Source organism: Setaria italica, chromosome VIII (genome assembly GCF_000263155.2).
Source record: "Setaria italica strain Yugu1 chromosome VIII, Setaria_italica_v2.0, whole genome shotgun sequence".
Classification (NCBI taxonomy): Eukaryota; Viridiplantae; Streptophyta; class Magnoliopsida; order Poales; family Poaceae; genus Setaria; species Setaria italica.
Window position 1 is genome coordinate 16,622,450 of NC_028457.1, and position 23,601 is coordinate 16,646,050.

The window sequence follows — 23,601 nt, forward strand, 5'->3', positions numbered from 1 at the left end:
TATATCGATGTACATGTAGAAGTACCGGTCTGTATTTTCCTGACACAGCGGTAGGTCCATCGCTCCAACAATGCCATGTGCGTGGTCATGCATAGAAATGGACACGGACCCAGAGAGGCAATGCCAAGTCTCAGTTCTGATTTCTGAACGAGTCAACGAAAAAACAAACCATAGCGAGAGGCTATTCACCACAATGCACGGGAAGGAGACACTGAATAAGAGCAAAGGATACACACTATACTTTTCATGAAGTCACGTTGTAACTTTTGCTCCATCTCCAGCATTCATACTCGATCCAACGCCTCCATCCTTTCCTGAGCAAAAGGGCCCAACAGCCAGTGAGCGACCTCGTACTCATCTTCCTCAACTGGCTGGTCGGATCCTGCTCGGCACCGCCGCCACGGGCACGAGGTAGATGAAGATGTCCATCGACGCTATTGATAGTCGTTAAGTACCAAATATAGCCGTCAATATATTCAAGAATAAAGGAGGATTAGCATTTTTTACACGCATATTTAGTTAAGAATAATGTAGTTCCACATGTCCTTGAAGATTATTTGAGTGCAGGTGAATAAACACAAAAGGAAGGAGAAAGCACACTCTAAGGAGTAAGAAACACAACTCCAACCAATAGGAAGCTGCCATGTCTGCATCCCATGGATTGAAGGGCCCACAAACTACTACAACCACCTCAATCCACCGCATAACGCACACAACTGTCATTGGGACCCATCAGGCAGTCACCCAGGCGAAGGCGGTTGCGGGGGGGGGGGGGGGGGGGAAGGGGGAAGGAAGGAAGGGCATAAGGGGGTAGCTGAACCGCCCTTGACTCCCGTCATCTCCAGGCGATGCGTGGCGACGGTTTATGGGGCCCCTATGTCGGTTATGGAAGATTCCCCGGATATTCCCTAGCAGAACCGCCTCCAAGCTCCTATAAATAGAGTAGCTCTCCCCTCTCTCTCATACACACCACAAGTTGAAAAACTCTCTCCCTCGTAGTTTTCAAGTTAGTGTAGTTAGGCTGGAGTAGCTCTACTTCAGGGTTTCATGTCTTCTTGGAGTTCAGAGTATGGCTCTTGTATCTTACATTCCTAGGTTAACTTTATGTTATTCAAAGTATTTATCTTCTTCATATAGTGTTATATTTGGTTCTTCTATGCATGAGTTAGTCTTATACCCTTGCTATGTTGATATGATAGGCTTATACGCTCGTATGCTAGTAGTATACCCTTGCTATCGTAGTATATGATTATATGGTCTCATGTGTACCTTTAGACCATGCTATAGTACATACATTGTGTGCGTATATATCATATATAGGCTAGTCGATCTATGTCACGGTATCAGTTCAATGGCATTGTCTATGATGGCTTCAGCCTTTGTCACAATAGCTTGGGATGGCTGGAGTGTTGTTAACAATGCAAGCATGGTGCTTGGATTGCTTATCTTCATTGGATATGAGTTTGCCCTACGGATTGGTAGGGGTAGGTGGCAGGTGGCAGGTGGTGACAGCCCTATCCATCCTTTGTAATCCCCCACATTCGGGTACGCTGTAGGAGTTCGTAAATTAGCAGTAACTACGCCGGCAGACCGGTAGGGTACTATCTCCCCGTGTGTGCCTAGGTGCATAGGCCTGGTCCCTATACAATGTGTATGTATATTATGCTTGTATGATCTGTGCAGTATATAGGAAGTACATATGAGCATAGGGCTAACTCTTGCTCCTTCTCCCTAGCTTAGTTATCTTGAAATGATTCTTGTGTGTGTCATACTACCCTATCTGTCATTACCTTACCCTTGCCTTGAGTAGTGTTTCTATCCATATTATGATATATTCATATGCATCGTAAACTCTTTTGACCTACCCGCCTTCCTTCGGGAAATACGATACCCTCGGGAATATTCTTGGGTGAAATGCTACAACGGTACATCCGTACACTTATGAATTTATTCGTGATCGTTAAATATACCAACAAGCATTTCTGGCGTTATTGCTGAGGAAGGCACTGGTTAAAAGTTTTTACTTTGTATATGTTTATATTTATAGTTGATAGATCATAACTCAAACAGGCTAGCCTTGATTGTCTTCTCTATCTTTGATGTGAAGACAGGTAGTGTATGACTGGTTTTGACTTGCCGTCAAACCTCAGCGAGAATCCAGAGTCACTTGTGAGAAGGGTACGATGTCATGTCGTTCCTCCTCAGATTACTCTCTCGGTAGTCGATCCAGCTTAGTTTGCACCATCTACGTCAAAGGCGATGGCCCAGAAGACTCTTCATGAGTACTCCGCTCCCTTAGCCTCTCAGGTGTTGAAAGACCCAGAGGTGGACACAGGGAACACAAGCTTCGAGATGGAGACGGGTCTCATTACCTTAGTGCAGGCTAGCCGATTCTATGGGAAAGCCAACAAGGACGCAAGCGCCCATCTGCAACAGTTCCTTGAGCTCTGCAGCACCTTCACCATTAGAGGGGTGAGTGAAGATGCTATTCGTCTCTGACTATTCCAGTTCTCTCTCCTTCGGAAGGCGAAGAAAGGGTTCTATGCGAGCCGTACAGAGGTAAATACATGGGAGAAATGCTCTGCGATGTTCACCGCGAAGTTCTTTCCACCGGGAAAAACTATGGTAGAACCACCCAAATTAACTCGGCTAAAGTGTGCTAAATATCGCCTCACATGCGAGTAGACACATTGATCGAATCAAAATGGTAGTCTGTCGAGTTTCACCCGATACAACCACGTATTTCCGATCGAAACAAGCATACAAAACTCGCACGAAGACGAGCCCAGAGAGTACAACAATTCAAATAAAATATTACAGAGGTCCCAAATTAATTATAACAAACCGAGAAAAGTCGCTCAGAGTTCAAAGTAGTGGAAAATAATGATAAGTCTAATGTCGATACACGATACCATGGTGAAGCCATCCATGATATCACTCACCACAGTCCTCGCCAACCGTCCATCCTGGAGGGAGCTAGCACAGCTAAGTCACACTAGCAATCATGTCATCAACATCAACATTACCTAAAAATATAGCCACAAGCAAGGCTGAGTATACTAATACTCCGCAAGACTTACCCATCGGGTGGTATGTAATCCACTGACTCCTAGACATGCAAGGCTTTTTGGCTGAGGGGTTTGTTTTGCCAAAAGCTTCTAAAGTGAATTCTTACTTTCAAGTTTTAGCATCAAGTTCTAGTTGAATAACCATTCTAGGTAAGCACATATTCTAAGCAAGCATGGTAGAACAAGCAAATTAATCAAGCATAAATATTAATCATCATCCTTGTTCATCTTCTTACTCAATGCAGCACATGATCAAGTAGTCCCAAACTATGAGAAGAAGACGATTCGAATCGAATTTCTTAACCTTGCAAGGTGCACCTAAACACACGACATATGCGTACCACGACGGGTTCACATATATCAACGGTTCCCATCAATTCACGGCGCTTGTCCAGATCCCACTTCCCTTGGATACAAGGCCCCACCAATCCTAGAACGACGCCGTACCGTGGCTGCACTTGTACCCACGTGGTGCACCAGGAAAACTCGGTTCCAAAGAGAGCGGGGGATAGGTCCACACCGGTTCAATCAGGTACTAGGCTTACTGATCCCCTATACTCTCAGCATGTGTTTAGTACGTTCAAACACTTGACCATGAACGCCGACACGTTTCAACCTTAGCAAATTTTCCTCTATACAGATTGGGCATCAACAATTTTAGGAACATAGTACCAAGCCCCACCCTTAAGTAAACAGACAACTCCTATAGTTCGCGAGTGATAGGAAATCACTCGACTTTTATCGTGACCCTATTTAGCATAGTAACTAAATGACTTATCATTCTAGTATTCAAACATGGGTACTAGGGAGCATGCAACTAAGGTTTCAATACTCCTATGAACTTAATGCACAAACATAAGTAACATAAGTATTGCATAATTTGGAAACTAGGATTATGCTCCAGGGCTTGCCTTCTTGCCCTAAATCAGCCTTGGGCTTTTCCGAACTTTGGTTCGGGCCTTGGTTTGCCTTGATCATGTTCAGCTCAGCAGGAGGGTATCCTTCACATTCTGGGCCGAGCTCGTACGTTCCGTCAGCGAGGTTAGCTTCTACATGAGATGCATATGCATAAGATTTCATTTATAACCTTTCATGATGTAGGTTTCATTTCATTAATCATTGCAAAAGCATAGGGTGTATTTTCGACCACATTCACCTAGACAAGTTTATAAACATTTATTTTCTTGACAAAACAAGGTTGGTTGAAAAGAAAATATGGATTTTACTTTGATGGTGATTGTGTACATATACAAAATTCTTAGAAGCTTATTATTCAAAAGACAACAGGTTGTGGTGTGTTGGTACTATTTATCAACCTTTTAGAGATGATCATGGTACTGATGGAAAACATAAATAATCACTTGTGAGCCTACAAGTCCTAATAGTAATCATTATTAATAATTAGTCTAGCTTTCAACATGAATAAATGTTTTAGGAAGCATCTGTTAAGATATGAACATGAAATTTTTACAAGAGCTTTCCCCCTACACCAGATGTCTACTGTAAAAAATTGAGAGGGATTTGATAACCACCGAATTTACTAACAATCAAATATGGTTATATTGCAGATTATGAAGAAGGATTTTTAACTAGAGTTCTATCATCAGTTTAGTTCCACAAATTTTACAGAAAGGTTTCCAACACTATTAGAGACTCCTGTGATTTTATCAAGATTTTATAGGCATGGAATCTATTTATTCCACAATAAGGAGATTAAACAACATGCATTTTGTTAAGCAATGGAAAACACCTATGTCACAAGAACAAGTATTTTTACTAGTTAGGTATGAGCAGTTGGAAGCTACCAAAATTTATTTCGTATTTTTATCATTTTCCTATGCTTTTCTACAGATTTCCAAAGTTTTAGCCATTTCAATGTAGTTTATTCAAACTTGAATTTTCTCTTTTTACAGCACAACCCTTAGAACTTTTCAAGGTTTACAACCAGGTCCCTTAGTTTTCTACATTCAATGAACCCTACCTATTACCTGAGTCTTTCAACCCTCTTAATGAAGTTTTGTGAAAAAATAATGAATACAAATTATGTTCCGAACTTAATCATGTCCCCATTGTTTTGTATCCACTTACTTGTTTATTTAAGATGCTCTTAACTTATCTTGTCGCATGTGGGGGTTGTCCTAAAGTGGTTAGGGGTCTTTTTATGAGCACTTTTGGTTAGGAGTGAATGAGAAGTTGCACCGTTAGCCTTTAGTAGTCTTGTATCGCGATGTATGACGCTTAATATGTATCGTGCCCTATGTGTTAACTTGTGAACTTTGGTGGTTGCAATTCCTACTACTCAATTCTCATATCCAAATTTACCCATCATGTTCATTTGTTCAACAACATTAAAGAACTTCATTAGAGACGGTATTGATTAACCTATGACCATTTCCCTTACCACATGATTGTTCTATGACTAAGCATGGCTAAGTAATTTGCAAGATCAAGTTATTATAAGCATACTACTCGAGCAACAAGGTATATGACAACAAAGCTAGGGAGTCCATAATAACAAAAACATGGGTTCTGATAACGCAATAAGATGACCCACATGCATAGCGATACATAGTAACAATTTCATTTCAAAAGTAGGAGATAAATATGCTTAGCGACTTGCCTTGGTTCTCTTTGGGCTCAACTAGAGCTCTACGTTGGCCTCGGCTCAAGGGTCACGTTCTCTGGCAAATCACTTTCTAAAAGAATGAAATATGTGCATGCATTAGAGATGATGCTATGAGTGCGAATGCTCATGAAATGCATGAAAAATAAGAGAAATAGTAAGAAATGGATTTTTAACAGAACAATCTAGCTGCAAACAATACCAAATCATACAATAACAATGAGATAAACTAATTTGCACGATAAGCCAAGCAAGCACGAAATTGCAAGACAAAAATCATTTGTTGAGAAACAATTATGAAATAAATTGTACTAACAGAAGACAACAATACAAAATCATGAAAATTGGATTCACATCAAAAGCAATTTTTAATGTGGAGATATAAAATAAACAAGATAAAATACCATTAAGCACATTAAATCCAAAAAGGCTTGTAAATCAACCATAAAAGCATCAACATCATTTTTCCTAGATTCTGTGTGGAAAACAAAGGCTACTAAAAGTGGTTTCAATATTTTATCAATTTTTCACTTTTTATTACACAATTAACAATATTAAGACAACAATAAGCATTTAGATTTAAAACATCATGAAGACCATGGATTCTACTAACACAAGTTGCAAATCTAGAACATGTATGTTAAATGGAAGCTATCAAAATAAAGTACTATTACTCTCCTTTCTATTTCACTGATAGTTTTTACTTGCTTTCCCAAGTGCATCATTACAAAGGTGTTTACACTTAGTCACTTGGAGCTAGCTTTGATTTATTCCTTAATCACTTTGATGATTCTTTGATTTAGTCTCTTAATGACTAGGGCTATCACAAAAACCAACGCCCTTTGTGGAAGGATTTTGAGTTTTAAGCAAGCAGCCTCTAAGTTGATTCCCGAGGTGTGGGAAAGGCTTCCGGAGTACATCTGGCCGATAGTAGTCAAGGTTGTCGCTGGCGCGTTGGCTTGCCAATTGTAGGTGTTGCCGCGTGAGCTATAATCTTGATCGGTGCGATCCTTGGAGTTGCCTTGTCAGATTCAACTAGGATAGGGACTTGCAGCTTTCTGTGGATGGAATCGCCCGTGATCCAATTATTTTCCCAAGCTTCTCGACTTTGCTTTGAATTGGAACTCAGTGACTTGCTTCTCATTGAGGAAATTGATTTTGAAGATGAGGTTCTTCAAGCTCGCCCGATGATCTCGACGATCACCCCTACCTGGTGTGCCAGATGTCGGTGTTTTAACCTGACAACCTAGACCCGATCCAGGTTGATCGCGCACAGCGCATCGCCTGGCGCCACATCGCGTCGCGCTGTTGGCCAAGCGCCACTGGTCAATCCCCGCCGATGAGGTGACCAGACACGCCCGGTCCTCGCCCAGTCATCGCACGCGTAGTTTAATACACCACAGAGTTTCATTTTATAGGTCCAAGTCATTGACAATGTTCTCCGCTACATCATGATATTGGTCGGCCAGTTTTGGAAGCGCATCCGCATTGAAGCCGGCCGTGACTCCTGTCCCAGCACCCTCCAAGGGGATCTGGGGTGAAATGTGTCGCCAACACTGCCAAGACGTTCTTGACGCACTCTACCGTGGTGTCCTTCAACAGCTCCTTTAGTCGACTAGGTGCAACCTTGAGGTGATCGAGCAATGGCATTGGCGTGGCCAGGTCGGTCTCTAGTTGGACCATGTCCATCACATAGCCGGCCACCTTACGAAGATCCTCTAGCTCCACCTCCAACCCTAAAATTACTAGTTGGTCATGCTGAAGACTACGTATTGCAGCCTCTAAGCAGCGCTCAGCATCTTTGCGCGCGTTGGCTTCATAAGTCAGCTTCTACGATACGGCATCCTTCGTCCCTTTGAGAAAGCTTTTGCTTAATGAGTTTACCTTTTCATCCTCTAGCTGTGCCATAATGATTTGATCATGTAGGGTAGGTTTGATAGAGATGTGATTTAGCTCCTCGATATATTGGGGCATATAAAATCACAGAAATTTGTGGACCTATTGCCTATCGGCTAAAACTTCCACCCAGACTCTCCACTATCCATGACATCTTTCATGTATCTCAACTCAAGAAATGTGTTCGAATTTCGACTGAGCCATCTACATCAAATGCAATGGCCCAGAAGACTCTTCGTGAGTACTCTGCTCCCTTAGCCTCTTAGGTGTTGAAAGGCCCTGAGGTGGACACGGGGAATGCGAGCTTTGAGATCAAGACGGGCTGCTAAGGTCAATACGTGTGGGAGTCTTGGTCGAGTTTTTGAATGTACTAAACACATGCTGAGAGTATGGGGAATCAGTAAGCCTAGTACCTGATGGAACCGGGGCGTGGACATACTCCCGCTCTCTCTAGAACTGGGTTCTCATGAGGTCTCATGTGGGTCAGCACGGGCCATCCAAATAAATTCACCTACCCATGGATCTTCCACACTTTACTTGCTAGCCTAAGAATGCATAAATTTGTGCGCTTATCCGGCAGTAGAGTCCGACTGGAGGATATTCCCGTGGTATACAAGTATGTCGATGTTTTTCTGGATGACTTGCTAGGAATGCCACTGGATAGGACATTGAATTTGCCATTGTCTGCAACCAGGCACGGCACCGATATCAAAGAGGCCTTACCGAATGCCGCCTGTGGAATTGGCAGAGATGAAAACCCAGCTTCAAGAGCTATTAGATAAGGGTTTCATTCTCCCAAGCACATTGCCTTGGGGCTTCCCAACTCTCTTTGTGAAGAAGAAGGATGATAGTCTAAGGATGTGCGTAAACTACCGACCTCTCAACGCGATGACCATCAAGAATAAGTATCCCTTGCCCTGCATTGATTTTCTTTTTAATCAACTCGCCAAAGCTAGAGTTTTCTCCAAGATTGATCTCCACTCTGGCTATCACCAAATTAAGATCCGGCCGAGTGACATCCCTAAGACCGCCTTCTCTACTCGGTATGGACTATATGAGTACTTAGTCATGTCCTTTGGGCTCACAAATGCTCCATCCTATTTCATGTATCTCATGAATTCGGTGTTTATGCCCGAGCTTGACAAGTTCGTCATGGTTTTCATTGACAACATCCTTATATATTCCAAGAATGAAGAAGAGCATGCTCAACACCTCCACATTGTTCTTCAACATTTTAGAGATCATCAGCTTTATGCCAAATTCTCCAAGTACAAATTATGGCTGGATAGTGTGAAATTATTAGGACACACCATATCTAGTGAAGGCACAACAGTTGACCCAAGCAAGGCGCAAGAGGTGATGGGCTAGAAGCCACCTACTTCCGTTCATCAAATTAGGAGTTTTGTTGGTCTAGCAGGCTATTACCGGCGTTTCATTCCGGACTTCTCAAAAATAGCCAAGCCAATGAGGTATGAGATTAGTACTTTCAAATACTTGATCACGAACACCATCGCTTTTCGACCTTAGTCCATTTTAAGTAGATAGATGGGGCAAACCACCGAGTACCGAATAATAAGCCCGGCCCCACGGCTAGTACCCGTTGGCACTGGTGGCACCTAGGGACCGTTGTCCCTGGTTCGGCTGAACCCTGGTGGGCCCCACCAACTACCCCCTTTGGCCAGTGGCTTCCCAACGGTTACATGACATCATGCCTGGGTGCCTCTGCCAAAGTTTGCTCAATAAATGCTCAAAATATTTTTCAAAGAAATTTAGCTCAAAAATTATTTTCAGAATTTTTATGGAAAGGGAAAAATGGTTAGAAAAATTCCAGCATGCAAATGTGGGTTGGAAAAAATCAAATGATGGGGAAATAAAAAAATTTTGAATCTAGTTTTGCTCTCTATCTTGTTTCTAATCGCCCCGCACTTCCTCTAGTGGAGGCGGGTTTTTCGAGCTCAAACGGCAAATTACTCGATGGTCGCATGCTGCACTCACTTTGAGTTTCAACAGGTTCGTTCGAGAAAGATCCAAATTTCTGTCCGTGGGAACGCTAGCTTGGCTCATCTTGGAGCATCTCACACTGCCTAGTCCCTCTTCCGATTCATCTCCTGAGTCGTTCGACCGACTCGAGGGACTTCGTTGTCCACCCCTTATGGGGCCAGCCCGCTGGTAGGGTCGTAACTATGGCTTTCAAACGCAGTTGGAGATTTCCTTCAGTCAGGAGCTCCAAGTGGCAGTTTTGTGAGGGAATCTTCGAGGAATATCCCTTAATCGACCTAAACCGTCACCACGTGGAAGCTGGAGATGAGAGGGGACAAGGGCAGTTCGGTTGAACCCTTGGTTCGGCCGACCCTTGCGAGTGCTGGTTCTCATCGAGGTACCGTCTAGGAGGCCAACTTCGCTTCGGACTCGAAGATGCCTTGCTTTGGTTTCAAACTCGATTACTGAACCCAATGCCTACTTGATCCCTACTTGACGTGGCAGGAGATGCGTGGTGCCGAGTACTAAATCGGTGCATTTTGACCACATTCACCTAGACAAGATTTTGAACTTTTCTTTCTTTGTAGAGTAAGGTGTGTTGTGATTTAAACTTGGGTTTGACTTTGATGGTGATTGTGTACACGCCATTTCTTTGGTTTCTAGGCCTTGCGATTTGGATCTAATATTCGCAAGAGTCTTCATGCGGATACGGTGGCGCAGCGGCTCGGGCGGCGGCAGCGAAGTGCGCGCGAGCCGATTAGAAATCGCGGCGGCGCGGCCTAGGGTTTGCGGGCGCAGCGGTGATGTGCTCTATGGACTGTGGCGGTGGTGACGCGAGTGTAATGGATGGAAGTGAAAATAGATCTACACCCCTTTAGCTTTTGAAGGGTGTGACGGCGTAACCCTAGCGACAGAATCTGCGGGTTTTCCGTTATTGCGGCGTGCACGTCGGAAGGAGTCCGCGGGGTTTTTCATTATGCTTTCAATGGTGTGCCTCCATGGCTCCACTAGTCCTCATCCTCGGGGGTTGGGTGCCTATTTCAGGTTGGCGTGCCTCCGTGATTCCGCCAGTCCTCATCCTCGGGGGCTGGGCGCCTATTTTAGGTCGGCGTGCCTCCGCGGCTCCGCCAGTCATTGTCCTCGGGGGCTGGGTGCCTATTTCAGGTTGGCGTGCCCATCGCGCTAGTGAAAATCTCAACTACTTCGACGAGCAACTTACCGACGACTACTTTGACTATGCCGTGACGCTCACCGGTGACTACTCATCTCGACTAGAAAATTAGTCGGGGTGGGCCTTACACCGTCGACAACTAGTCGGAATCGACTCCGATTAGTTTGCTTCATCAACAATCATCACGGCTTTATCGACGACCTCCATAGCTTTTTCAACAATCGTCCACGAATCACTAAGTCACTTTCCTAATTATTTTCCAGCTTGTCATCCGCATGCGGGGCAACACACCGACTACTTATTTGTGTACTTCTCTCGACGGTAATTACCCTCAGAGCTACAATTTGCCAATTATTCATGGGGTATGTTGACCAACAGCCATAGGCCTGGTACACCGAATTATGAAGGCTATGTCCACGAGTTTGGTGCATTGAGTTTTGAAGGCACCGCTATCCCCGACCTTCTCGAGTAGGTTGCTGATGCTAGCAGAAGGTTAGCGAGGAGCTTTGTTGCCTCATTCCACCGTAGTTGTAGCACCAGCACCCATTTTCCTGCCTCGTCGAATTGATGGGCGGCGATGGCTTCGTTTGTGTATGTAAAATGGCTTCGGCCTCCCATTGAATGAATACATATTTGAGGCTCCTAGTACTCCTAGAATTTCTTCGACTGCAGCGAAAACCGCAACCCCCAATCACTTATGGCCCCTTCCCTTTGGTTGACACAATTTTCAACTGATACAAGTATAGAACTCATGGTCGATTGTGCGACCATGGACCGGCTACTGACATCAGCACAACAAGCCATATCTCCAATGAGATAGCCAACAGTATGAAGGATAGCAGGGAAGCTGAAGTGCCATTCTCGACTAGAGTTTTTGTCCTGAGGCGGTTGTCCTACCCCTCTGGGTATAGAAAACGGTATGCCTGACTGGTCGGCCCACACTTCCTCACCTCGGCCCATGCTATGGCTGTCACATCGGGCAGGTCTAGCTACGTCTTAGGGGCATGATAGGCTTGTCCTCGTCCTTGGGGGCTGGGTGCCTATTTATGGTCGGTGTGCCTCCACGGCTCCGCCAGTCCTTGTCCTGGGGGGCTAGGCGCCTATTTCAGGTCGGCGAGCCTCCGTGGCTCTACTAGTCCTCGTCCTCGAAGGCTAAGCACCTACTTTTGGTCGTCATGCCATGTGGCTTTGCCCATCCTTGTGTTCAGGCAGTTGCACCTGCTATTGGGATTAACTTTTTCTTCTTTGACCATTGGACCGATGATACTAATCGCTTCAATGCTTGGGGACTACTCCCATGGAGTGCATCTTGCAACGCCCTCCATGTCCTTCTCTTCGACCTGCTGGATGTTTCACATCCATCGACTCGGCACTCAACTTCACTCTACGCATATGGCTTTGTGTTCGCTCGGATTTTCTTTTTTTGAGCACTGTGCAGCCTCTCCGTCATCATGATGATGTAGCATTGGCCTGATCTTCTGAAAGGTAATGATAAATTTGATTGGTGGAGACTCGACGTTGATGATCCGGGCTTCTAATCAGACACGATTCGAATCCCTGCAACTGCTACACCACTGCTCCATTGGTTATCAACCAAGCACAACTTGATTGACCTCGCCGAGAAGGCTTTCCCTGCAAGCGAATCGAAGAACACAAGCAAGAAAGTATAAACGCGCAATCTGAGATTGCAAATATGAATGAAGTAAAGAAGGGTTCAAGCTCTCAATTTGAAAGGACTAATCAACACAGTCGAGGAGAACAAGAACAGGAGCCCTGGATCACTGTAAAAGAACTTGTCGCCATAGTTACAACGAATCAATCTCAGTTTCTCAAAGGAAAACTAGAACTAATGAAGGACTGGAAAAGCGACCAGTGGGGGGGGGTGAATGGGAGCCTCAAATATTTGTTTCAATTTCTTAGGCCTCTGTCCCAGAACAATCCCCAAAAAGCAATGCCAGCCGAAAACGAGCAATCCACGAGTCAACTAGGTGACTGGGTGTCTAGGGTAATGACCAATAGACACAACAAGACTCTTGAAAAAGAAGCGGAAGAAAACTCCAAAGTTTTGAGACAAAACAGGGCTCAAAACACATTTGTCGGAACTTCCGACACTTTGTCGGAACTTCCGATACCTATCGGAGGTACCGGGAAACTCCCGACAGGGGGTTTCTGTTGTTTCAGCAAATTACCCCTCAGAACTTCCGACACCTATCGGAAGTACCGGGAAACTCCCGACAGAGACTTTCAGGTTTTCAGCAATTTACCCTTTGGAACTTCTGATACTGCATCGGATCTTGCGATAGCACACAAAACAGCCTTCGTGAGGAGAGAAGAAAAATTTTAAACTCGATCAAACAACCTCCAAAAATCACGAAATTTGAAGTATAGCATCACAACAACATACCAAAGCTGTTCTGAAATGATCTCCTCAAAAAGATTTCTCAAACAATGGAAATTCCAAATGTTATGAAGAGCACCGCTCTTTCAACCCTAAAACTTGAATCACCCCGATCTATGAACTCGTGAGGTTTCAATCAAATCCCTTTGCTGGAAAGGTTCAACTTATGTCCTTGTTCATTTCCAGAAGACCGGTTTGACTCAAGAACTCCTAGAAATCACGAATCAACCAAAAATGTGAGAGGGAGAAAAAGGGAGAAAACAAGAACGCGAAGAACACAAGCGAGAATTGCACAAAGCTGTCATCCCCCAACACACGGAGGACACGAGGAGGTTAGGGTCTCCATTCCTGCAACAAAAAACTCGGTTCAATACATGAATTCGATGCTCAAAACATCCGATGACCTCTAGAGAGATAAACTAGAGAGAGAGAGAGACTAGACTAATGAATTACTAAAACCCTAGATAGATGAAGTGCTTGGAGAGGTGCTAAAACAACCAGCCCCCCTCTCTATTTAGAGACTCCCCTAATGACTAAATTACCCCTACAATTTAAAATTAAGATAACTACCCACGCAGGGGCATTTTGGTCCATCTGTGTGTTCAGTCGATCGGACGGCCATGCTTCCTGCACAGACTTGCTTCATCTCGACGCAGCCTCTGTGATTCCTCCACGTGCCTCCGTGTTCCTCCTCGGAACCTCCGCTCGGGTTTTGTGGCCCAAACCCGGAAACCATCCGCCTGTGGTTTTTTCGGCCCAAACCACCAAACCCGCTCCTCGACACGTGTCACCACCATCCTCGACCACCCGGCCGCCAAGTCTTCTAGCACCCTTGCTTGACTTGCACATCCACCGTCTTGACTTGGTCAACATGGTCACTCCTCCATGTACACTTGCGCTTGTCGATGTCCCCAAGTGTCAGCCACCGTGGCTGATCCTCCGGCACTCTGGTCCCTCAGTCCAAGCCTCACGTCCGTCCTTCACCGCTCCCGATCCATCGGCACGGCCCGTCTCTACTTGACCTTCACCTCGCCATTAATCACCGCCTCCGAGCTCCACACTTGTGCATCACAAACCAAGAGCACATCAATCCAACACAACGTTGTCAATCACTCATCATCCAAGGGTGACCATCCATTGGTCCTCAATCTCCCCCTTGATGAGTGCATTGACAACACCAAACACAAATTCATAGTTTGATAAGAAAATAAAAAAGAAACTCGAACTGGAAGGTCTTAGCCCCCTAAGATAAGGGCAACGGCTCGACACGATTGAGACAAAAACATGTAATCCCTCAAGAAAAGGTAGAAAAATGGGCTCAACACCAATCACATGAAAAATCCAAATCCAGCTCCTCAAGAAGAGGTACAACAGCTCAACACGACCGGCAAGCAAGCACAAGAGCAGACACAAGCTCAAATCAAAGTGCCGGCTCCTCAAGAAGAGGTAAGAAGCTCGAGCAAATGAGCACAAGAGCATAAAAACTCACAGAGCTCCCCCTAAAATCAGGACTCCCCCTAAACAAATGCATGAAAAACTCTCCCCCTTGACAAAAGATGAGTTTGTGTGCAATCTCTCCCCCTTGTTGGCAATGCAAGTATCAAGATAAGCATGAAAGTCGAAAAACATGACATGAAAATGTAGAAACTAACAAGCTTGTCAGATATACCATGAAATACTCTCAAAGGCTACAAGAGAGATAAGCTTGGAGTATTACAGGAAGCAACTGCATCGCCAGCAAGATGAAATCATGTTACAACAAGTATGGGAAGCAGTTTTAGCAATGTTTTTTTAAAAAAGATCACCACATGAGAAAATACCTTGTTAAGAAATACCCTAGCAAGAATAACTAGGCCATCGAAAACTCATACAAGGAAAAACCATTCTTGACAAAAGATCAGTGCAGACACCCACATACGCATCTCTTGTCATGTGAAGCTTTGTTGAAACCAAGTGCCTACTTCTTTTTGGTAGACATCTTGTAACAACTAAGCAAGCCAAACTATAAACAATAAAGCATAAAGACTTGGTGAATTTCTTGAATTTTGCTTTTCACGATTCACACAAGGCAAGGTACATGAAGTGCCTTTACGGCACAAAGAAGCCATGCTTCTCCAAGGGGTGCATCATGGGCTAAACATCCGCAATGATACCTAGATCTTTGACCAGATTGAAAAGAACATGCATTCCAAACATAAGCTAAAAATGGAACTAGCATTCAAACAGGGGCAAATCATAACTAAGCATCAACTCATGGGTGATATAGCATTAGATTTCAGAAAGCAGTTATCTCATTAAGTAAACAAGATCATCAAGAGCATAACTGCATATTGCATCAAAGTAACCAACCAAAGCACTATCTCACAAGTAGCATAAGGTAGTATATAGGGCATACAAGAGAAGCTCATCTAATGCAATATGATACAAATGCAACATGATACAGATGCAATAAAAGCCAAACAAGAAAAATGACTATACATATATGATACAAGAGAAGCACCAAAACCCAACTTAGAAAGGAAAGCAAACACCCAACTCCCCCCGCAAATGAGCAAAAGAGGCTTGATCCAGGGGCTTGGTAAAGATGTCAGCGAGCTAGTTTTGGGTAGTAACATAGCCAAGGTCAATGTCTCCTCTCTCAACATGATCTCTCAGAAAATGGTATCTCACATCTATGTGTTTGGTTTTTGAATGGAGAACAGGGTTCTTGGCTACACTTATGGCACTCGTGCTGTCACAAAGAAGAGGCACATGGGAAAAGCTCAAACCAAAGTCTCTCAGAGTGGAAATCATCCAAAGCAACTGGGAACAACAGCTAGCAGCAGCAACATACTCAGCTTCAGTGGTAGACTGAGCAACACTAGACTGTTTGCGAGAAGACCAAGAGACCAAAGACGATCCAAGAAATTGGCAAGTGCCCGAGGTAGACTTGCGATCCAGTCAGCACCCAGCAAAGTCCATATTGGAATATCCGCAGAGCGTGAGTGCCGAGGAGGCAGAATACCACAAATCAAATTTAGGGGTAAAGCGTAAATACCTCATGATCCTCTTAACCGTTTGGCGGTGAGAGGTTCTTGGGGAAGCCTGAAATTGGACATAGAGACACACTGCAAATTGGATGTCGGGCCTCGTCGCCGTCAAGTAGAGGAGGGAGGCGATCATGCTCTGGTATTCCTTCTGATCCACCGGTTCGCCATCTTCAAACGCATCAAGTGCCGTCATCGTCACCATGGGTGTGGATAGTGGATTAGCATCAGCCATGTCAAACTTTCTTAGCACGTCCTTTGTGTACTTCCCTTGGTGCATGAAAGTTCCTTCCTTGCTTTGCTTGATTTGTAGCCTGAGGAAGAAGGTTAGTTCACCCATCATTGACATCTTGAATTCCCCGCTCATAGTATCTGCAAACTTGGCAACCAAAGCATGAGAGGAACCACCAAAGATTATATCATCCACGTAAATCTGAATAACTAGTAAGTCACTGCCTTGCATGAGGAGAAAGAGAGTTTTATCAATTGATCCCATTTCAAACCCATTCCCAAGTAAAAAAGATTTCAACCTAGCATACCACGCTCGGGGTGCTTGTTTTAGGCCATATAAAGCTTTCTGGAGTTTGAAAACACGGTCAGGATACTTAGAACTCTCAAAACCATGGGGTTGTCTCACATACACTTCCTCCTCAATAAAACTATTTAGGAAGGCACTTTTCACATCCATTTGGAAGAGCTTAAAACCTTTAGCCACAGAAAAGGCTAGAAGAATTCTAATCGCTTCCAAACGGGCAACAAGGGCAAAGGTTTCCTCATAATCTATCCCCTCTTTTTGGCTAAAACCTTGGGCGACCAACCTCACTTTATTGCTCACAACCAACCCATTTTCACCCTGTTTATTTTTGAAATCCCATTTTGTCCCTATGGGGTGGCAGTTTGGAGGTGGTTCAACTAAAACCCAAACCCTATTTCTCTCAAAGTTTTCTAACTCCTCATGCATGGCATTGACCCAGTTAGAATCAGATAAAGCATGTCCAATATCTCGGGGTTCAAAAGAGGCAACAAAAGTAGAATGTGCAAAGTGTGAAATCTGCTTAGAGCTGTGTCTAGTGGTATGCTCATGCAAGTTACCGATCATCTGTTGTGGAGGATGGTCATGCTGAATGTGTCGTGGAGTTCCTCACTCTGAAGTTGCCTCCCCCTAAACAGCAGCTGGCTCAACCTGATCTTCTTCTTCATCATATTGGAGTGGTACTTGGTAATGGCTTGAGGTAGTGGAAGTAGGGGTAGGGCCATCAACTTTTGTTGAAGTAGAATGTACAGGTCTTGCAGCTGGAGCATGATCAGCTTCATCATCTTCCTCATCACAACCACTAGCATGCTCTTCCTCTTCCTCAAAAATGTTTTGTCCCATTTCATGTTCACCTGCAGTCTCAAGGACAGGTGTTGGGGCTCGACCAAATGGCAGTTAGGGTGTAATAGTTTATGAAGGCAATAACAGCTCAACCAAGTGTAACTGTAGCTATCCTATCAATGAATAGTGTCCGTTTCAAGGGGGACGGTTTATCTCCCTTTATAGGGCCATAAAGATACATTTCCGCATTCCCGTTTTGCCCACACTCAACAACTACATCCCTAGCATATCCCGTACTAACTCGACCCTCATTTAAAACATCGCTTTCACGGTGGAATTACATTTTTAACCCTCTCCGAAACCCTTATTACAAGATTGTCTCACGATAATGTGGTCCCCGGGCTGCCTTGATAGCTTCCTTCCCCAACCGTTAGCTTCGTCGGGGCTGAACAAGCTTCCGTAAGCTTTCCGCCTTCTTCGGTCGAGGTCAACTAACCTCGGGTTTCAGTTATTGAACCTTCCCGAAGTCAGGCCGCCGGGAGTTTCGTGGGGTCTTCAGCTTCGGGAATCCTTACCTGCAAAATCATAGAGTGGGCATCTTCGTACCAGTTAGCTTCGGTTAATTGTTAGCTTCGTAAATAAGTAACGTGATGAGGTCAGCGTCGGTGTAGAGATAAGGTTTGCGCCAGTGCCGTTCAGGGTGCGTTGTAAGGTGGTCCCCAACAGTAGCCCCTTCGTGGGCGAGGTTAGAGACGCCGTCGACCGATCCCGCGAAAAGTCCAAAACGCCCTCAAAACGTCACCCTAAACGGCGGCGCGGGCCGAGGCATTTTACCGTTAGTTGGGGGTATTGATGTCATTTTCCATGCGGCGGTTGGTGATTCGAGACGGTTTTTACCGTGCCTATATAAGGTTTGCCGGGGGGCCAGGCCATACTTTACGCTGTCGCTTTCAAGCTGTAGTTTTTGCTTCTTGCGCCTTCTCTACGCATCTTCGTTGGGTTCTTTGGTTGCATTTTCTTGGTGAGGTGTCATCTTCGTTTTTCATGGCAGCCCGCATCAGGTAGAGTTTGCAGACAATGTCTTCGGAAGAGTTGGCCCTTCAGGTTGCCTCTGGTGGTAGGGGTAGCCCTCTGGTGGTAGGGGTAGCCCTGCTTCGCAGTCGGTGTCTGCGAGCAGTGGATAAGGTGAAGGGAAGAGGTCAAAGAAACGGATCTATACTAAGGACAGCCTGGTTTCTGCAGAGGAAAGCTCTTTCGGCAGCAGTTTGCCTGAGTGGTCTTCTGATGGGGTTGAAGGTGAAGGTGAACAGAGCCAAGCCGCAAAAGGTATAGCAGAGGCCAAAGTTCATGCTGTATCTTCGGACGAGGAGGAGGAGGAGGGGGAAAAAGAGGTTGGCGAGGTTGAGGAGGAGGAGGAGGATGCCAAGGTTGGGATGAGGTCAAAGACGTCCACTGGGGGGAAGGTTCAATGTGTTCCTACTCTCTACTTCGGGCGCTCCTAGGTGACTTCACGAGACATTACGTCTTTTGAGGAGAGCAACTTCTTTCCTAAGGGGCTGGGCAGAGTGCCTGGGAATGAGGCAGTTCCTACGCTCGAGGTTGGCGAAGCTGTTGTTTTTAGGGACCTGTTTACTGCGGGGCTTCGGTTTCCCTGTGACATGCAGTTGCCGGTTATATTGGATCGCTATCGTGTTAGGCTGCACCAGTTGACCCCCAACACCATTGTAAATTTGTCTAAGTTTCACTGGGTGCAACGCATGTTTGGTGGTAGTGTTGATGTGGAGGGTTTTGCGAGGTTGCATGAGCTTCACATTCAAAAGAAAAGGATTTACTCAGATGATGGTAAAGGTGTTTATGAGAATCACTTTGGGTGTTGTACCTTCATGCCACGCAGGAAGAACGATAAGAGGAATTTGCCGAGGTTAGAACTTACCTTCACGTAGAGGAATAAATGGGATGATGCGTGGCTGACGCATTGGTTTTATGTCAAAATTGAGATGGCTGGTGTTGTTCACGCATCATTTGGGCTGATGGATGTGCTCACAACTCCGTCATTTATTCAGACGACAGTTGTGACGAAGTGCGAGGCTGCTTATAGGGCAACTGGGCCCTTGATATCTAGGCATGACCTCGTAGAGGAGTATGTTGCTGCCAAAGTGTGGCCTTTGTCTGCTGATTTTGCGAAGCCGTTTGAGCTTGTTGAGAAGAAGGTGTCTTGGAGTGAGAAGGCTATGTAGTACCCCTGCTTTAAACTTAGTGTTGAGAGGGGTGCTGACTTGGACTTGCTTGTTCAGATAGTAGAGGACATGGCCTACGAAATTTTGGGTCCCATGACCCAGCCAGAAAGGCGTTCTTTTGAGTCCATTGTGAGACACGGGCGTCGTGTCAATCGAATTTTTGATTTGCTTGACATTGTAGTTCCAGCTCGTCCTAAAGTTGTGGGCAAAAGGCGCTATCGGGGTGCTGGTGCTAAGCAGAGGAAGAAGGTTAAATTTGATTCTGCACCCGCGGCGAAGCCCACTATTGAGTCACAAATGGCCACTAAGGCGAAGTAGAAAACCCTTAACTTGGAGGCGCAGAAGAGGAAAGAGGTTACTGCGGGGGCTTCGTCAGCCGTGTTGCCATCCATGTCGACAGCTTCATCTGTTGACTTGAGCAAGCTGGCATACGTCGTTCCTGTCTCCGTGCGCCCTCCAAGGGAGGTTCCTACTGTTGCGCCTTCGTCCGCCGGGCTTGCTACACGGACCAAGAAAGGAGCTAACAAGCCTCATTTTGCACGTGTTACTGTACCGGGTGCCAAGGTTGATGCGCCTTCGGCGACCAGTATCAAGACTGCAGCACCTTCCACAAGTTCGAAGGCTAAGAGTGTGCAACCTCTCTTGATTGAAGCTGGGAAACATGAGAAGAGGGTAGCCGCCGAAAAGGCGAAACTTGTGGATGCATTTTCGTCTGATCCCAAGGCTGCATGCGCCGAGGCTATGAGATCTGGTAAGCATGTAGAGGTGGTTTTGCCGAATCTTCAGTTCTTTGATTGTGGGAGGGCTTTGACGGGATTTTTGAGGGACTTGGAGGCAACCATGGGAGACGTTGGTGAGCCTAGTTGTGAGGATCATGTGAGGCTGAAAGTTAAATGTTATGATGTAGGTGAGAGCTTGCCGGCGGGTCTTCGAGGGCTTAATGAAGGTCTGGGCTTGAGCGGGCGCACAGAGGTTCTAGCGACGTGCGCAAAAGGTAGGGTTTATAATCCACACAACCTAACTTTGGACTGGAGGGATGAGGTTGAAAATTGTGAGCGCTATGCAGATGTTGGTGGTTCGAAAAAGGTGGAGAAGGCGGGCGGGGCGACTTCGAGGGGGACCAAGGGCAAAGGAGGAGCTGCTGTGGTGAAGTCTAACAGCGAGGTTGTTCCGGTCACCGTCGAGGCACGAAGATATGAAGGTGAGGGCTGCTTGCGGGTGGTTATTGCTGTTCGTGGCTTTTGTTGCTGTTGTAGCATACTTACAATTTTATCCTTTGACGCACAGATTTTCAGCAAGCTGTAAAGTCGATGAGCTCAGAAGAACTCTTCAACTTGGAGGCCAACCTCGTAAAGAAGGTATGGTTATTGGCTAATTTGATGACATGTGTGGTGTGGACTATCTTTGTTGCGTCTTTTGCGACTTGGCTTAATGTTCTTTGTTTAAAACCTGCAGGTGTCTTATTCGTCAATGATTACGAGGGATCGGCTTGCTAAAAGTGAGAAAGCAGCCTCGGAACTTTCAAAGAAGGTAGCTTCGCTTGAAGCGACCATTGCTGCTATGTCTTTAGAGATGAAGAAAGTTAAAGTTGAGAACGCAGAGTTGAAAGAGGAATCTCGCAGACTTGGTGAAAACTACGAAGCCAGGGGCGACAAGATTGATCGTCTGTTGTCGGAAGTAGTGGATCTGGAGGGCCAAATAAAAGAGAAGGACCGAATTATTGAAGGCTTACGCGAGGGTGCCCAGCGCAACAGCGAGGTTGTCTCGGGTTTGAAGTCTAAGATCGGCCAGATGGAGCCTGAGTTAGAAATGAAGGCAAAATTGTTGATCCAAATAGAAACTACACTGAGGGAGAGGTTCGAAAAAGTTCATGAAGCTTACAAAGCCTCCCTTGGTGTGTTTGGCGCCGAGCCCGATGATTGCCCGCTGGATGAAGGATGTGAGCGCATGTTTGAGTGGCTTTTGGATGAGGTCAAAAGTCTTCCCGAGGTTCTTGAGGGCTTGAACGACTACTCCGTGGTATTCTATTTGGAAAGCGCCTTTTATTTGCTGGAGCAACAAGGATGTGAGCATGTTAAGAATATTTCTGAAGACAATTACGTTGTGCCAACTGCCTCGGAGATTGGCTGTGCTACGAAGTCTAATGTTGTGGAGAATGCAAAGAAGAACTTATTTGAGCGCATGTGGTCAATCTTCGGGCAAGACTATGTGAAGAGGCTGGCGTGTGAGCGGTTAGCTCAACTTCGCTTGCAGCCTGGTGCTGTTAACGAAGAGGAGGGTGCTGCGAAGTAGGTTTTTAATTATTGGGTTTTGTGTATAAGGTTGACGAGGTCAGATACTTTTATTTGTGTGTGAGATTATGCCCTGTAAAGTACTTGTGTGCCGATTTTTGTTTATGTATTTATTTTTGTAACTGCTGCATTTTTATCCCGTTCAAACATGGGTCGATTGCGAGGTTAGATAAGTCAAAGCTGGGTTGCCGTGTCGGGCAACCCGCTGACTTAGACATTGCGAGAGCCGGTTGATACATCGACCTGGAGTCGCTTCAACCATAACTACATGCGTTGTTGTATTTTATGTGGGTTGACCTCATGCGAGGTCGGCATGGTTTATTGCTTTTGGAAATGCGTGCGCTTAACTTGGTGGATGGTTGCGAAGAAGTTAACCCTGATTATGTCCAATGCCGTAGTTTGACCATTTGCTGAGTGGGGTCGATAATGCTATTAGGGCCTTTCCGAGGTTAGTTGATACGATTTTTTGTAAAGTCTTTTCTTTTAGAGTTACAAAAAATTTCCATGTCACCCCCACTTTGCGACATCGCGAGAGAGATGTTAGATAACTTAGTCTTGCAGATTCTCCTCTTGCGAAGTCGTAGAAATTTTCCACGTTCTTTCGAAAAATGTCACCCCCCTTTGGCGAAGCTGTAGGAGAGAGGTTTTAGTTTCTTTCGGTCTGCAATGTTGTTGTGCTTAGGCGTTAGGATTCCTGCGTGCTCTGTCGCGAGGTTGTGCAACTTGGTGTTGCCTTTTGCGTGCTCGAGCACGAGGTCATGTAGCTTGTTGCTACCTTTTGCATGCGGAATCTCCTCCGCGCACTGGTGCGAGGTCACGCAACTTGTTGTTGCTTTCACACACGATATCTCCTCCGCGCACTGGCGCGAGGTCACGCAAGCGGTTATTTTAGGGGAAGTTTCCTTTCTTTCTTTGTAAAAAAGGTATACATGGATCTGCCTCGTTAAAAACCTTTCCATTATGGAGCCCCTAGCAAGGAAAAGAGTGCAGTCCAGACTCTATGACCTTACAAATGAGGTAAGCTTGGAAGTAAAGAAAAGAAAAGAAAGTAAAACCACTCTGTTACCTTCGGCGTTGCTTATAGTTCCGCAAGCCGAAGGTAACGTGTACAATTATGGGTAGTATTTTCGTAGGCTATCAATGTTCCTTGCTGGTCTGTGAGGTGGAAAGAGCCGGGTCTGCCACTCTTTGTTACAATGTAGGGGCCTTCCCAAGTCTCTTGCAGCTTGCCTGGGTTTTCCCAATTCTTTTTCCTTTTGATGATGAGGTCACCGACATTGATCTGTCTTTCTCGAATGTGTTGATTCCTCCATCTTCGGGTTTCTTCCTGGTATTTGTCCAGATTCTCAATGGCCTCGTTGATGTTGAATTCGATCATGTCTTTCTCTATTCTGGTGATTTCGTCGAAGTCCCCGTGCTTGAGGACTCTTAAACTTTTGTTTTTTATTTCTTCAGGTGTTACAGCTTCGGCTCTGAATAAGAGCTTGAATGGGGTGAAGCCTGTTGCCCTGGATTCTGTTGTGTTATGGGACCATATGACACTTGGGAGCTCGTCGACCCATTTTCCCTTTTTCTGATCGAAGAGACATTTTTTGA